A 16,398-nucleotide genomic window follows, 5' to 3' on the forward strand; every position below is an offset into this window, starting at 1 on the left:
TACTGATGGGGTGGTCATAATAATCTGGCCACTCAGTGTATATTGATTGTATCTAAATTGAAGGCAATTAAACAATCTATCCAAAATAAGTCTTTATACGGTTTGAACCCATTTTAACATTATTACATATAAGGCAAAGCCTAGTTTTCTTTTAAAAGTAAGTTATGATGACAAAAGGTGAAAAGGTTTCCTCAATACATAGTGACATTTATTTACTCAAATAACACATAAAAGGCAGAAGTGACTTTCGTTGGAGCATGGCAGCAGCTCGCTAACTACTACCTAATGGTTGGATGAAATCATCGGTTTGCAAAGTACTTCAAATATGTAGTTATAATTTAAATATAAACCTTTTTGGTCGGAGTTTTCAGAAGAAAGTAAAATACCACTTTCTCAGAAATGCAGCTGTCTGTATCATTCCATCCGGAGATCTCTGGCTGGAAAATATCACCTTTGTTAGTAAGGAATCCTGAGGCATCTGATGTCTGCTTTTAGCAAGGTAGCGTTATGGGATTATAACAGCGGTTACCCAAAAAAGCTATAAACATTAAATTGGCCCTTTTCGGCCTCTCAGACGTGTTTTAAACACCATTAATGGCTTGCTCACGAAAGCAGAACAATATTTACGCGTTCATCTTTTAAGGCATTTACACAATGAGAGACTGATAACATGTTGCCGAACACAAATTAAGGTTATTGGAGCAGAAACCAAATCTATCAGGCTATGTATACGAAATGAGGAAAAGGCCAAGCGTTGTACAGCACAGGGAATGCTGATATCATTCATGGATTTAAAGGGGCTGAGAGCGTTTTTCTTCTTTTAATCCTTGCATGACTTTCTACCTTTCTTATTTCACCTCAAAATAAAATCTAGGTATGGATATTGAATAGCCGTGGGTAATGGGGGTTATTGTGCTTAAAATAAGATACATGGATGGGGCATTAGTGGATATTTCGCTTACAGAAGAAAAAAAGGAGTTAAAAGAGAGTTAAACAACCTGACAATTTCTTATATTTTTGGGGGTCTTTGTTGGTTAAATCCCTGGTTAAAGCTGAATTTTAGTAACAATTCTTGAACAATATGTTAAATACCTAATAGACTCAGAGCAGAGCTCCTAACCAGTTAGATTTGGGGATAACACTGGCACTAACCTTGGCCATACACTGTTCTATTTTTTTATTTTAACCCGCCAGCTGAATGAAAAAAACAGATTCCTCCATCAATGCTACCAGCATTGTCAGAATACAGAACAGAGCCCGTGTTCTATCAAAGTTTGTGACTGCGTTAGAATGTGTGACCACGGACATGGTCACACATTTTAACCTAATCCCGCCAAGTTTTTCGGCGGTGGAATGTGTGACCGGTCACGTGGTCACACATATTTTAACGTAATCACGCCCACGTTTTCTGCGGTAAAAGATGTGACCGGCGACGAATCCCAGCTATTCCAGGGCAGATCAGCACCGCAGATGGTATGTGCAGGAGAACCGACCTGCCCTGGAACAGCTGATCGGTCTGAAAATGTCACTTCTATCCAACTTTGTGAGTGCAATCTCACATTCCACAAAGTCAGATAGAAGTGACATTTCAGGACTGATCAGCTGTTCCAGGGCAGATCGGTTCTTCTGCACATACCATCTGCGATGCTGATCTGCCCTGGAACAGCTGAGGAAGTGTTGAAATTCTTCGCCGTCTGCCGGTAACATATTTAACCGCAGAAATAGTGAGTGTGATTACGTTAAAATGTGTGACCACGTGACCGGTCACCCATTCCACCGCTGTCACAATCTTTGATAGAACAACGGCAGCTCATTGACTAGCCACTGTCAGAATACTCGAACAGAGCCGGCATTTTACTGGCTGCTGGCCATGTTTGTTCAAAGATTTTTTGACCGGCTCTTTCAATCAGCTGTTCGAGGGATCCAAGACAGAAGTGTGCCGACAGCGGCACCTACTGTGCAAGTTTCGAAATTTGCATAATGCATGGCCGGCTTAACCTTAACTGAATGTTCTCGTGCATATCTCCTCCCCAGATCTGATCTGCTCTGAGTCCATTAAAGAAGAACTCCAGGAATTAACAAATGTATTCCTTGCAGTGGGGCTTCCCCCGTAATCTTAGAGTTAACTGCTTGTTTTGGTCTAAGGGATGGATTGAAAATATACTTACCTGATCCTCGATCCCACCAGGCTGCTAGACCATTGGTTATATCTCCCCCGCACCATGTCAAGTTACCCCTTTTAGTTGGGTGCTGGAAACACTGCTGGATGGAACCACAGCATACTCATAGAACATATATTGCCCACACTCTGATTTGCTTCAAAATCTTTTTTCATGGGAGTAAGCTTGGAGCGGTGACTACTTTACAATACACACAGGGACCATGGGGAAAAGTAGCCACCCTCCAAAAGGAAGGACAGTGTCAGCACCAACTCATTTGAGTATCTACAGCTGAGCGATACGCAAATAAGAGACATTTTTGTTAATAGTTAAGGTACTTGAATGCATTTTTAAGGTTTAACTCTTGAGTTTAAGGCCCCGTCTACACCAGGGCATTTTGTCGTGCATTTTTTTTCCGCGCTGAAAAGCATGCAAATCAAAATCCCATGTATTCTTATGGGGGCCATTCATGCAAACGTGCTGAATCACGCATGTGCCCATTGTTTAAAATAGTCCATGAGCTTCTTTTGTGGCGCTTATCAGCTTGTTTTGCTCCATAGACTTCAATGGAAATTATTATTATTATGCAGGATTTATATAGCGCCAACAGTTTGTGCAGCGCTTTATAATATAAGGAAGACATTACAATTACAATACAATTCAAGACAAGATGGTAAGGAGGGTCCTGCCCATGAGGGCTTACAATCTAAAAGCGAGGGGCCAGTGATATGTGAGGATACGATCAGCAAATTTTTTGCCCTTTTTCGTGCTTTTCTTTTTTGTGTGCGTTTTTGCTGCTGAGACTGCTTTTCATTGGACAACTGAAAAAGAGTTGAAAACGAGCCTTACAATGCTGCTGCATATGAACAGAAAACACATGTAAAATGCGCTGAAACGCGCATAAAAGAACTTGCACAAAGGCGGTAAAAAAGCACTGAAACGATGTCACCCTGATGTGAATGGGGACTAATGTCATTTTAAGGCTGTGCCTCTTTGTTTGTGGCTAACAGCTTAGAGAAGACTACAATGCAAGCCTACAGAATAAACAATATGGATGGTTATAAGAGCTTTAACAAGAAAAAAAAGCCTTTTGGTAGATTATTTTCTCATATGTATGTGGCCCATATTAGCCACCCAGTCATAGTAGTGAAATGATTAATCACTTTATTATTTACCACCCATTTGACTAGCAAATAATTCCCACAGCCTTTTATGCCCTGGTTGTATTAGCTAAGACCTGTAAAAGGATAAACTTGGAACATGGTGATTAATGATTTAGTAGGACTTCCCTTATGAGAAACTGTTTACAGCAACTGCAATTGAATGTAAATAGGTGCAAAATAATGCATGTGGGGCAGAGTGAGCTAGCTACAGAGGACAGAATTAATGGTACTATAAGGAAAATTGTGCGGATGGGGGAGTCATTTATTTTTTTAAGATGTGAAACTGAGCGTAGAAGCACAGAGGTATGAAATGCTAGCAGGGAACTGGCATTTATAGCAGGGGGTATATACACCTTATTTTAATGATAAGGGAATAAAGGCATAGAACATTTGTTTAAGGAAGTAATTGTCTTTATACAGATTGTCATTATAATGATGTAATGAGAACCCAACTAAACATTATTTTTATCACAAATTATAACTTTATAGGCATTTTAGATGTGTGTGGGTTTACACAACATTTAATGCCTCGTACAATTTGGTTGTAGGAATCTTTAAAGATTACGTCCATGTTTAAGACCAGGTTTCATGTTCCACCCATATTTAGGGTGTAGCATAAAGGATAAAGCATGGTCACATACACCTTCCCCCAACCCCCCCTCCTCGCTTTGCCTTAAGGTGGCCATACACTATACATCTCTCGCAAGACTTTTGTCTTGCGAGGGTTGTAAAGTAATTTAAAAAACGTACGTTCTGCCCATCTTGGACAGGCAGATCGTACTTGCAATCATCCAAAGCCCGCCCCGCTTCTGATGACTGCAATGCTGAATGGGCAGTGTGCGTGTGGGCACACCATCACGTTCGGCAGTTGTCGAACAAGCACGCCACTAACCCGCCTGCTTGTTCTTACGGAAGACGTGCGACCGTACAGTAGAAACGGTTGCACGCCTTCCATACATTTTGCGATTGTCGTACGATTGCGGGATTTCCCACGATTATCGAACGATAATTGTACAGTGTCTGGGCACCTTAAATCTTAGGCTGCTTTCTTATGCAGCATTTTATCATTATTGGAATTCAGAAAGACTGTGCATGACTCTGACCACACAGCCACATCATCTAGGTCTGAGATCGATTACATTCATTTCTTACAATGTCCCATATTATCCTACAAGTTTACATTTGAGAAGTATGGTGCGTCTGCCTGCCTATCAGCCAATAACGCTGTAACGCCTCAGCCACCTGTAAATCAATGATGATGTGTGGGTTGCATAGTGCCATTGGTTTCTAGGACACAGAAGGAAGTTTGGGTGGGTGAATTGGCCAAATAAAAAGTCAAAATCTTTTGCAATTTTACTGAAAAGTTAAAATCTGCTAATACCATAGTAAATGAATATATTCTACTGCATATGTCCCTGTAGATTGCGTGTACATGTAAAAATGGTAGTAGTCACATTAAACTGGGCTTGTTATGAAGTGTTAAAGATGTCTCACTACTTATCCAAGTGGCTTTTTTAGAGTCAAAAGTGTCAGGAGGATACCTTGGCATTTAGAGCCACACAGGTAACACAATTACATTAACCCAATGATCATGGAATGTGAAGATATTGATTATCCAATTATATAATCCAACCCGCCGTTGTAGCAGGTGTATCAAAGCTAAAGGTGTGAATTATAATCAGATTGCTGGTATAGTGATGTTAAAATGGCATTACATGTGGGTGACAAATGGTGTTGTAGGCTCCCACCCCTAGTTAGGGATGATTGTTTCAGTTCAACTGTTGCAAATCAGTTGTCCTTTGACTAAAATGTGGATTGCATTATCTTTAATAAAATGTTCCTTATCTTTAAGGTGTTAAAAGACTGCTGAGTCCTGACCTGCAGGGGGTCATCTGCTTGTTAAGAGGTTTTTGGCAAACTCTACAGGTGAGGATTCAGCAGTCTCCATACACATTAAAGTATATCTAAAGCCAAAATATTTTTCCCTTTTTCTTTTGCTTGCAGAAGATTAATTACATCAAGCTGGGTCACAGTCACTTGCCTGGAGGTCAAGAATGGCTTTTTTTTTTATCATGTATACTGTTGCTTTATAGTGTTAGGAATGTATTAAATGGAAACTTGTAAAGTTATTGGTAGGTCCAATTTAAAGTGTATCTTCACCTTTAGTGCATTTAAAGCCCAGCATCTCCAAGTTTTATACTTACCCCATCAGTACAGTAATTGGCATGGAAAAGGTCATGCTTAGCTTGCTGGGTTTTGAAAAACACAAACTTGATATTTGGTAAAAATGACATTCTTACTTGCTTGTCAGCTTCCCCATCCTGGATGGGTCCAGCTGTTCCATGTTGCCATATTACCTTGCAGACATAATAATAAATAAAAACCTTCTTGGTTACAAACACCATGGATCATAATATGGAGTTGACCTCCCCTTTACAACTATTATTGCCTTTGTCCCTCAGGGAAGAATTTCTGCAAGATTTTGGAGTGTGCCTGTGGAAATTTGTGCCATGGAGCATTTGTAAGGTCAGGCACTGATATTCGATGAGAATATCTGGCTCCCAAAGAGCATTCCAAATTATCTCAAGGGTGTTCAATAGGGTTGAGGTCCACGCTTTGTACATGCCAACTAAATGCTTTCACACCAAACTCATCAAACCTTATATTTATGGCCTGGGCTTTGTGCACAGGGGCACAGTCTTGCTGAAGCAGGAAATGGCCTTCCCCAAACTGTCTACACATCCAAAATTCCTGCTTTGAACAAAGTATACTCATTAAAAGTGGTTACACAAAAATATATAAGAAGATATCAATCAGACAGCAAACATACCTATACCATGAGGGGCAGACATACATAGGATTCATTTTATAATTGGTGTCTATTGAGTTATAATTTCATTATGTTAATAATATGTTGTCTGTTGGATTGTGAAACCTTGTCATCTGAAAATATAGATGTAGTTAGAATAACTGACATTAAGAGTATCCACTGGAACATCATAAAACACACTTCTATGCCCCTGCAGCACACCTGACTTGGGGCTGACCTGCAAGAAGGTTTTTAATGAAGGATTATACATTCTCAAATTTTTTATTTCAGTTTCAGCACTTATCAAGCCCTAATGTCTTGTCAATTAGGCAATGGGGGGCTGAAGGGGCATCAGTTACCCTTAATATAACTCTGGCTAGCATCATTGCATAGCTTGATCTCACAGTATAATGCTTCATAGAAAAGTGCACAACATAAGTGTTAGAATATACACTGAGTGACCAGATTATTATGACCACCTGACGTTTGTAGGCAAATTAGCTATAATTAGCTATAATTTCGCGGCTGAAGTTGCTAGAGGGCCAGACCATTATAAATAGGGAAGCAGGTTGTTTACCACGACAGTAGAAGTGATTTTTTTCTGAAGATATGGGTAAACAACGCGATTTAACAGCCTTTGAACGTGGGATGATTGTTGGAGCTCGGAGCCATGGAGCGAGTATCAGCAAAACAGCAGAATCCGTTAAATGTTCAAGAGCAGCTGTTGTTAAAGTGTTTAAAGACTGGACTGCCAGCCAAAAAATCTGGGTCTGAACGTGCGAATTGTGGCCGTCAGTGACTAGTCAGTGTTAGGGCAGAACGGAGAGTGGCAAGACTGGTACAAGACAACAGAAGGGCAACAGTGCAGTGTCAGATTCCTCGCATCACCTTTCAACATCTCGTGGAGTCACGAGGCGGCCCAACAAAGTCATCTCGTGGAGTCATCTCATGGCCCAACAAAGTACTGATGGGGTGGTCATAATAATATGGCCACTCAGTGTACATTACTGTGTATATAGCAACAACTTCTGCAGTATACAATTTTGGTCACTAGATGGCAGTGTTTATAGCTGTTATATATCTATTGAAAAAGAGAGAGAATAAAGCTGTGGATTCCTTCCTGTTTCCAAGCCACATGCAGCATGCATATCACACTGTGTGCTTGTGTTTCTCTGTGAGGCTGTGCAAGAAGTTCCAACAATAAGCACCTCTCTATCCAGCATTGAAGACCACCCATTGCCAATGGTGGATTGAGGAATAGGGTCCGAACTCATCACATAACTAGCTGGGATTCTCCTGGAATAAAGGCATGTATTATTTTTTTTATATCTTTTGAGTGGGGGGTGCAAGGAAGGAGGTAGAAGCTGGAGATGTGCTGAAAGGACTACCTGATTTTTGCTAGGCTAATATTATCCAAAGATATAATTACTTGAGGATAACAGAGCAATACTTTCATCCAGGGAACTGATCTGACTACACTTGTAGGCAGGAAGGAATTATTTTCCTCATGCATGACGGTATTAGCAAGGGAGTTTTGCCTTCCTCTGGAGCAAAACTGATGAAGTTATGAGAGGCTGAACTTAATGGACATCGGTCTTCTTCCAGTCTTATAAATGATGTTACTGTGTGTAATTGAATAGTTCTAGGAGTAAAGCAGAGAACCACTTTAAGTTATTTATAACCTTGTTTTTTTCCTTGCAAATTGAATTGCACCAGCTTTCATCAGTGACTAGCCAAGCACAGCCCTCTACTCCGAGCAATATGCTAACCAGTGTTCTTGACACTATCTGGCAGAACAGAATTTCCCCTTGGGAATAATTGTAACTCTTCAATACACCTGTTGCTCAGTCAGGTAAGAAAATGGAAGAGCTAACAGCTCAACAATGTCTCTGGAAAGCATCCCAGGAGTTGATGGGAAGAAGAGCTGTGAAGTTATTGGGAGAAATAAAAGGTAGATTTCACGTCTATTTCCTCGCTGATATTCCTAAAGCCTAGAACATCACAAACCCTGGAGACCTAATTACAGCAGTCCCCTCTGGTACAGGAGACGCAGGAGACACGCTATGAAAATCATTTATCGCATAGTGCAAGTGTGGAAGGGGTTAATCTTTACCAGCACAAATAAAGCACATGCCTGCATAAATAAAACGATGGCGCACTTGTAGCCTGCTCATTAGATGCCTTACAACATCTGCAATTCATTAACACCACCTTAGAGATGCTAAGCGGCTTAATCATTGCTGGCAATATAATGGGGCAGTCACTTCTCTTTTTTTGTTTTTTTTTCTATTTCACGTTTATTTTTATTTTTCGCATTTAAAAAAATGAATTGCAGGTTCAGTGGCAGCTCTAATAGCCGGTGTTCGTCCTGCGTTATTTGTGTACACGGCACGTCAATTCCAGCCCTCCAACTGAGCCAGGATAAAGCAAAGTGTGATTAATGGAATAAAGGCAATGAAAAGGCTAAGTGCTCAAAGCTATACCTAGCAAACAGAAATCCTCCATTATAGTCCTGCTTTAAAGGGAAACAAAAATGTATTTTCAGCAAGCACACTTTTGAAGTGCTATTGTGGATTTTAACTTAAAGCCCAAATTTGGGCTTTAGTTCCCTCCTACCTCCCTTGTGTGCCCCTGCCACACCATTAACACACACCAAAGACATAAAATCTTCAAACTTACCTTTCCTGCAGATGTTTTTGTTTCGGTGCTATCAATGTGGGTGGATCCTAAATGATGCAGCGTGCAGCACCATGCAAAGTCAACACCCCACCCTGGGCTCAAAGGAAGTGAGCTGAATGACCCTGGGAGTACTTTGAGTAGGTGAGTCTGAAGGGGACAGTGCCATTGTTGGAAGGGAACAAAAGTAGTCCCCATAGGGAACAAAAGTAGCCCCCCTCCACAAGGAATGTCAGTGTCAGCATTAATTCAGAGACGATTTGAGGATCTACAGCCGAGTGATACACAAATAAGATACATTTTTAATGATAGTGAAGGTACTTGAATATATTTTTAAAATTTAACTCCTGAGTTTTGTGTCACTTTAAGTCTTTTCCCACAGGCAGTAACAATGGACAGGAATCATGGAACATGAATTTTCCAGGGCAATGGAGGAAATGATGTGACATTGCTGCGCAGACCATCCTCTAGGCATGCAAGTATTCCTGAGAAATCCACCGGTATATGATGACATCAGAGGTAATAAAGTATATGATTTCTAACTTATGCAGTTGGTAAATTACATTATTTATATGGGCTGGATATGTGTATAGGCAGAGATATAGAAGCAGATGAGAAGGCTATAAACCACAAGTTGGACTTCAAGATACAATTCATCCACATAAAGTGTCATTACACCCTAATAAATATATATATGTGTGTATGTATATATATATATATATCTTGCTGCAGACCTTAGTGCTTACCTGGATTTAGCACCTTTAGTGCTTACCATTTGTGTGTGACTGTTTTTCTGTTTAAGCGATAGGCTTCTTTCAGTTCCTTATCTCAAGGTGCCCCCTTGCCTGCTTTCCATTTTTAGGTGGCTCCGTCCCCTTACAGCGGTTTACTTCTGCTTTAAGTGAAAATTATTTAATCTGCACATTATTGTCAGTTGCAGTTTGAGGGAAATAAATATATAATCCTTTGTAAACCCTTATTAACCCTTAGGTAACAATAATTCATTATCACTGACTCCTTCCTTCTATTCTCCCTTATTTTTATGCAGATATTTTAAATCACTTCCATGTAAATATTGTTTTGTTTATTTTATGTTTGCTTTAAAAATGCTTTTTATTTTGTTTTGTAAATTACGTCACCATCCCTTGTACCAGAAACATAATTTTAGTGCCTTTTATAAAAGACACAAATCGCAGAGTAAAATGTGTACTTTAAAAGAGAAGACAAGATAGAAGATGCATTACATCTTGGTTATTATAATGTTAATGAACACCTGGGTCTTATTTTTCATGTTCATTATAATAACATCACTTTGTTTTAAAGTCCCACTCTAGGACCCCAAACACACACACGCACACATCCATACTGCAAGGGTTACATGCTCATTTAGTCTAGGGTAAAGACTGAGATAGGGTGCGATACTTTCCTTACGCCTTGCTGTGGAAGGGTTCTTCACACTGTGCTAACAGCTCCCTGAAGCCTCTTCTGTTCAGCCCAATAGTCGCCCAGTGACCTCATTAAAGGATAATTAAACCCTCTGGGATTTGTGCATACATCTACTACTATATAGCAGTATCTTTGGACGCGCTCCCGTCCAAAGATCTGAAAAATCTCGGGTGGCCGCAAAGGATGATGGTGCGGGCGCATGCGCAGTACAGATCTTCAGCCGGGAGATGAGGAGAGGCACAGGGTAATGCAGGCAGCCCGGCAGCATGCACCCGCACAGACTCTTTTGGACACAGAAGACACAGCAGTCAGCGCTGGATCAAAGACCGGCACCAGCGCTGGAGGGACTCCTGCAAACTACCGGAAAGAAGAAGGTGATTGGATCAAGAGGCATCATTTAAGGTAAGTCCTTACACTAGCATGGGGGTTGGGGGGGGGAGGAAATATCCTTTAACCCCTAAATGACCAGTGACGTCCACAGTACATCACTGACATCGGGCCCGTTTAAACAGACTCCCGGCGTTCTGCACTTCAATAGCTTATTTAAAGTGAAAAGGTGACACTAGGGGTCTTTTGGAACCCCAGCATCACCTTAAAGAGTACCTGTCACTGCCAATATGTTATCACATGGGGGGCTTGTAAACCCCACTATGTGATAGCAATTAAAGTAAAAAAAAATTTAAAAAACTGTTTTTAAAATTAATATAAAATAAATGTTAAAATAATTGTAAAAATTGTAAAGCCCCCGACCCCGCGCGTCTTCAAGTAAACACGCGTCGGGTGCGCCTATGCATGAAAACGACGATCGCACTACACATGTTGGGTATCACTGTGCACACCGGAGTGAGAGCAATAATTCTCGGGCCAATATTTACACGTATCTCTAAATTGATGACCTGTGGGGGCTTTTAAAGCGTCGTCTATGGACTTTTTGGGGTACTGAATTCTGTTGCAGTTTCACGGACGCACACCATTTTTTACCTGGGCATGTTGGGTATCCATTTACACATTGTAACCTCAAAAAAATGGGTATTTTATTGTGCTTTGGGACATTTAAGTGCATTTATTATTAAATCTTGGGGTTTGCGCTAATACAAATTTGCAACTGCAACCATTTAATTCTATAGGGTCTTGGCTTTCACAAAATATATAATGTTTGGGGGTTTTACGTAATCTTCAAGCCTATAATGTGGATTATAACATGTACACAAAAGATGTAAGAAAGGCCTCGGTCACTAAGGGGTTAATGTCACTTTAAAGCACAATATAGGACCAACATTTCTCTGTTGTGTATGAGGAGGGGAGGGCTTGCCCACAACCTGGAGCAACAGAGAAAAAGGGAAAGTGCAGGAGCTTGTCAAGGCAAGGAATAAGGTAAGTATTACAGCTTACCCCTCTACCCCTAGCTTATCAAGCCTTTAACCCTTGCACTGTGTGTGTGTGGGATGCACAACTACAAGGGTAGTTTTTTTAACAATCTTGAAGTGGCACTTTAACCATGCCTCCTGTTGATGGCATATTTTACCCTTCCCACGCATTCAGGTTTCAACTAACCAAAAGTTTGCAATCGCAGGGCCAGCGGACAATAGCCATCATTTAAGAGCCCTGCAATGGCCGGACCATGTGAATGTGCAGCCCCAATCCTAGCTCCTTCAGGTAAGTGCGCAGTGTGGCATTCCATTACTCCATTACAGCCACACTTGGGTATCTTGAGAGGAAAGCGTCCCATTACTGGTTTTATTAACACACATTCCTAAGAATATTTACATTATATGAGTGTATACTTTATATCCAGCAAAAAGAACATAGGTTACTTTAGCAATATTCAGGAGCTTAAAAGAACCTAGAGTGTCTGCCCCAGGGCAAGAATATGATTAGTGATTGCAAAAAACACAGATAGTTCTTCTTTCCATCTCTCAGGTACCTCAGGCCCCCCAGTATCTTCTAATGTATTTTTCTTTGCTGTCATAGCTCATCTGTCTGCTCAGGAAAGCAGTAACAAATTGCTCACTGGATTCTGTATTTTAAAAGCCTGTCCCAAATGCTGAATTGCTGACGTTGATCAATGGACGCTCCGCTCAGCAGCAATACACTGCATGTTACAATGTATTTTAAAGTTCCCAAAGTTTACATTTTTTACTCTGTGTATTTAATAGAAGAAACCAAGTAAAATAAAGAGGTGTATGAGATCAAATCTGATAAATAATTTCTTTGCTGTTACATTTACCAACAAAATGTGCTACAGTAACGATTTTGAAGAATTTCCAGTTCAATAAGCATATTTACCACATAATAAATTTTCAGTAAATTTGCTTTGCACACTCAGGTTAAATATAAGGCTGACTATAGACTGGTGCATGTCTCAGCAAGAAAGATGGTGTACTGGTGTACTGTGCCTTTAACCGTCTACAGATCGAATTTCAGGGTTCCCTAAGCTGTGTCTGATTGACCTCCCATCTGATGGTTCCTGCATAGCTTTGCAGAGCAAGCAGCATGATCTTTTTAGCTTTTTAGTTGACTCTAAGCATGGCCGTCCTTATTATGAGGCAGCCTGAGGGGGCATTCCTCCTGGATGGCCGGGTGGGGGGGGGTTAGGGGCTGCCGAGTAGGCGGGTGAGGGGTGGCAGGGGGCGTTCGGGTGGTGGTGGGGGTGGCAGGGGGCAGCCACAGCGCCCCAAGTTGCTAAGAGCTCTTAGCAACCTGTGATGCTCTGTGCAACTTCCCACCCAGCTCACTGACATCACCGGTTGCCAGGAGTTGAGCTGGACTCTCTAGCTTGCCAGTGACCATCAATGTAAAGGGGACAATCTGACCACCACTGTAAGTGCGGCATTCTTCCCACTGACCACCACTATAAGTGGGGCATTCTTTCCACCACTGTAAGGCATTATTTTCACTGACCAACAAATAAGGGGGCATTATTCTTACTGACCTCTAGTGAATTAATTTTGTCAGGGGTTCAATGAAATGTAAAAAATATTTCAAGGGTGCCTCTGGGTAAAAAGGTTGTACTAGACTTCCTTAGAGAGTCTGGGTTCAAAAACCTCTTAACCAGTCAACAGGAGTCAAGAGATCTAGGGGACAACTAGGCTATTATCAGAAAAGAATATGTGATGTCATTGCTCTACTCTGATAAGGAAGTTTAGGATTTTTCTGCTAGAGAAATGTCTTTACGGAGGTTGGGGATTGTCATTCCATAATAACCTGCTTCTTTAACTAAATAAAGAGGGATCCTCCTTTGATTCTTTCCAGAACTTGTGTTATGTGTATCAATACCACCACAGATGCATAGCAGTTCCTCCACCCAGCCACTGAAAACCCGCAGCCCTGCTTCGAGAAAGTTTTTAAAAATCTATTGCACACCTTACAGGCTTTTCCAATTCATTGGTGGATGGCGCCACCATTCTGTCATAGGAAAAGAAGGATCCTCATCAGCACACCTTACTACTGTACAACCCCTTAGTGACACAGCTTCAGAATTTGTTTTAGTTTCATCTTCCTTATTTATTGCAACTACACACATTTTATACTGTTTTTCTTTAAAGGACAAAATGGGCTTTAATTTGATGTGACATGGGATATATATTAAACAAAATAGTTTGCGCTGGAAGTAGGTATGTCGGCACCAGCCGCAACAATGTATGTATAGATGTAAAATGGAAGGCTTGTGTGTTGCGCTCGGTTCAAAATCTATTTGGTTTGTCCGTGATATATCATCAAAACAATATTTTATATAAGTCGATGTGGTAAAAGGTGATAATGAAATTAAATAAACACAATCTGTATAAAAACTAATGTGTATATACTAAATGTGAATATGTGATCACAAATGCTAATAAATAAAGTATGTGAAAAGTGATGGCTCATTTTCCCACATGACAGAATTATTCCATCACCGATTTTAAACTAACTGAAAGATCGTGATGGAAAAATTCCATCATCGTTTGGAAAGGGGTTAATTATAATCTTGTCCTTTATTTACATAAAGCAAAAGGCATCACAAACTGACATTTCACAACCTTGCAGGATCCCCTTTTCAAGGCAGAGCTGCATCCTGAAAGGTCCCTAAACAATGGCTTGCAATGCCTATTGTATTATGTGAATATAGGACAAGATTATCACAATACCAAGGTGTGCTGGTGTAGAAACGTATTTTCCTGCAGAGTTTCCATCTTTCTTTTATCCTGTTTTGTGTGTGTGTGGCATATCACATGACGCTGAGAGACAAAACAAGGGAAAGTTTGCCTTTACTTTCTGGGGCGGTGCCTGTCCTGCCAGGAGGACAAGTGGAAGAGCCTCTCCATGTGCATCCCCCAGGTGAGGAAGATGCATGAATATCTCAAGAGAGTAAGAAGGTAGTCTGCTGCTGCAACGAGGACTGTGTCCTGTATCCGTTTAATGTCCTCTATGAGGTGTTGTGAGTAATGAGGCTGGTACTGGGGACTGTATTGAGAAAGCCTTGGAGTAAAGTGAAACACGAAACAAGGTTGTTCTTGGGGAGAGTGGCGCTACCCCTGGGTCTGATACCTGTGTGAGTCAAGCACAATGAGCAAGTTTAATCAGTTAGCCTTTGGTCGTCTACTATGTGGCAGATTTCAGGGCCAGTTGACCTACATTGAAGCAGTCTCTGATTGTCTTTAATTACATGTGTGCAGTATCTGTCAGTCTTTTAAAATGTGAACAGTACCAATAATTAGGTTGCAATACCCCCCCCCTTCCTTTTGGTCAGTGTCTGGAGTTTCTTTTGATCACACTCAATTGGAGTCCAATTTAATGGAGAAGCAGATCATGTTATGCAGATAAGATCTACACTTAGGCCTGGTTCACACCTGGGCGTTTTACAGCGCGTTCCTACGCACTGTAAAACGCTCAACATGTGAAAACCAATAATTGACTATGGGCATGGTTCCCAGCTGGGCGTTTTACAGCGCGTAGGAACGTGTTGTAAAATGCCCTACGCCCAAAGAAGTACAGGAGCTTCTTTGGGGTGTATTTGCTGCGCATATCCATTAGGATAAAGCCGGATAGCCCTCGGAAACGCGTGTTTGCCACGTGTTTCTTTTACCGCAAATTGCGGTAAAAACGTGCGACACCAAACACGCATATTCCGTATGCCCATGTGTGAACCCAGCCTGAGAGTTTTCTTACCATGAAGTGTTCCAATCCAGGTTGAATCTCAGCAGAAAGTACTCAGCCCACTTATCACTAATTTATCTTTTATTAATATTTATATCTGCAAATATATCAGTTTCAAGAGAGCATTCCGAGAGCCCATTTAGACTTGCTTTGTGGGAAAGCGCAGTCTTTATTGCACATTACCAAAGCGCCTAGCAATACGCCTGTTCTGTGTATAGTGTGTTGCAGTGTCATGCAATGTGAATGGCACCCAGCGGTGTATTTAAGTTTCATGCTGCCCTAGGCAAGACGAAACTCGGCACCCCTCCTGCACAGCCACAGACCAGTCCTGACCCCCTCCATCAGCCTGCAGAGCCACAGATGTCCCCCTGCACCCAGACCCCATCCCGATCCTGCACAGCAATATGTTTTTACGGACCCATTTTCTTCACTGACCTGATCGGCACCGGCGGGGACTGGCTTCCCCTGCCCACTCCTCCTCCTTCTATGCACCTCCTCCTCCTGAAGAGCCCGACACAAGTTGGGCCCGCCTCCTCCTGCTCGCTGCCTCCGTGAGTTCACGAGGCAGCCGATGCTGCTCTATTTCGTGCAGCCCGCTCGCCTTGCTGTTTTGGGGGTGGCATTTACGTCGCCATCCTGAAATCTGCCGCCCAAGGCAAACACCTTGTTTGCCTCGCGGCAGATACGCCCCTGATGGCACCCCAACGCTTTGTACAGTACAGCCCAATGCCCCACAGTGCAAAAGTACACATATACCATGAGTTGTAATGTGATGCCTTTTTTAACAAGGGACAGTACGTTTTTTCATCCATTGGGATGCGTTGGCATCCAATTTATATTAAATGGGGTGCCTTAACACAATGCATGCTACAGCGTGCCATCAGGGATGTCTCTAGCTTCCAAGCCTTCTGAGGTGGCCGGACAGCACTTGTGTTGCTGGATGGTGCACAATCAGGGGGGGGGGGGGGGGGGGGATCCCCCTAAACACCCTGGAGGGGGGTGGTTAAAG

The sequence above is a fragment of the Nanorana parkeri genome, unplaced genomic scaffold (genome assembly GCF_000935625.1).
Source record: "Nanorana parkeri isolate BGI_ZX_2015 unplaced genomic scaffold, ASM93562v1 scaffold1234, whole genome shotgun sequence".
Classification (NCBI taxonomy): Eukaryota; Metazoa; Chordata; class Amphibia; order Anura; family Dicroglossidae; genus Nanorana; species Nanorana parkeri.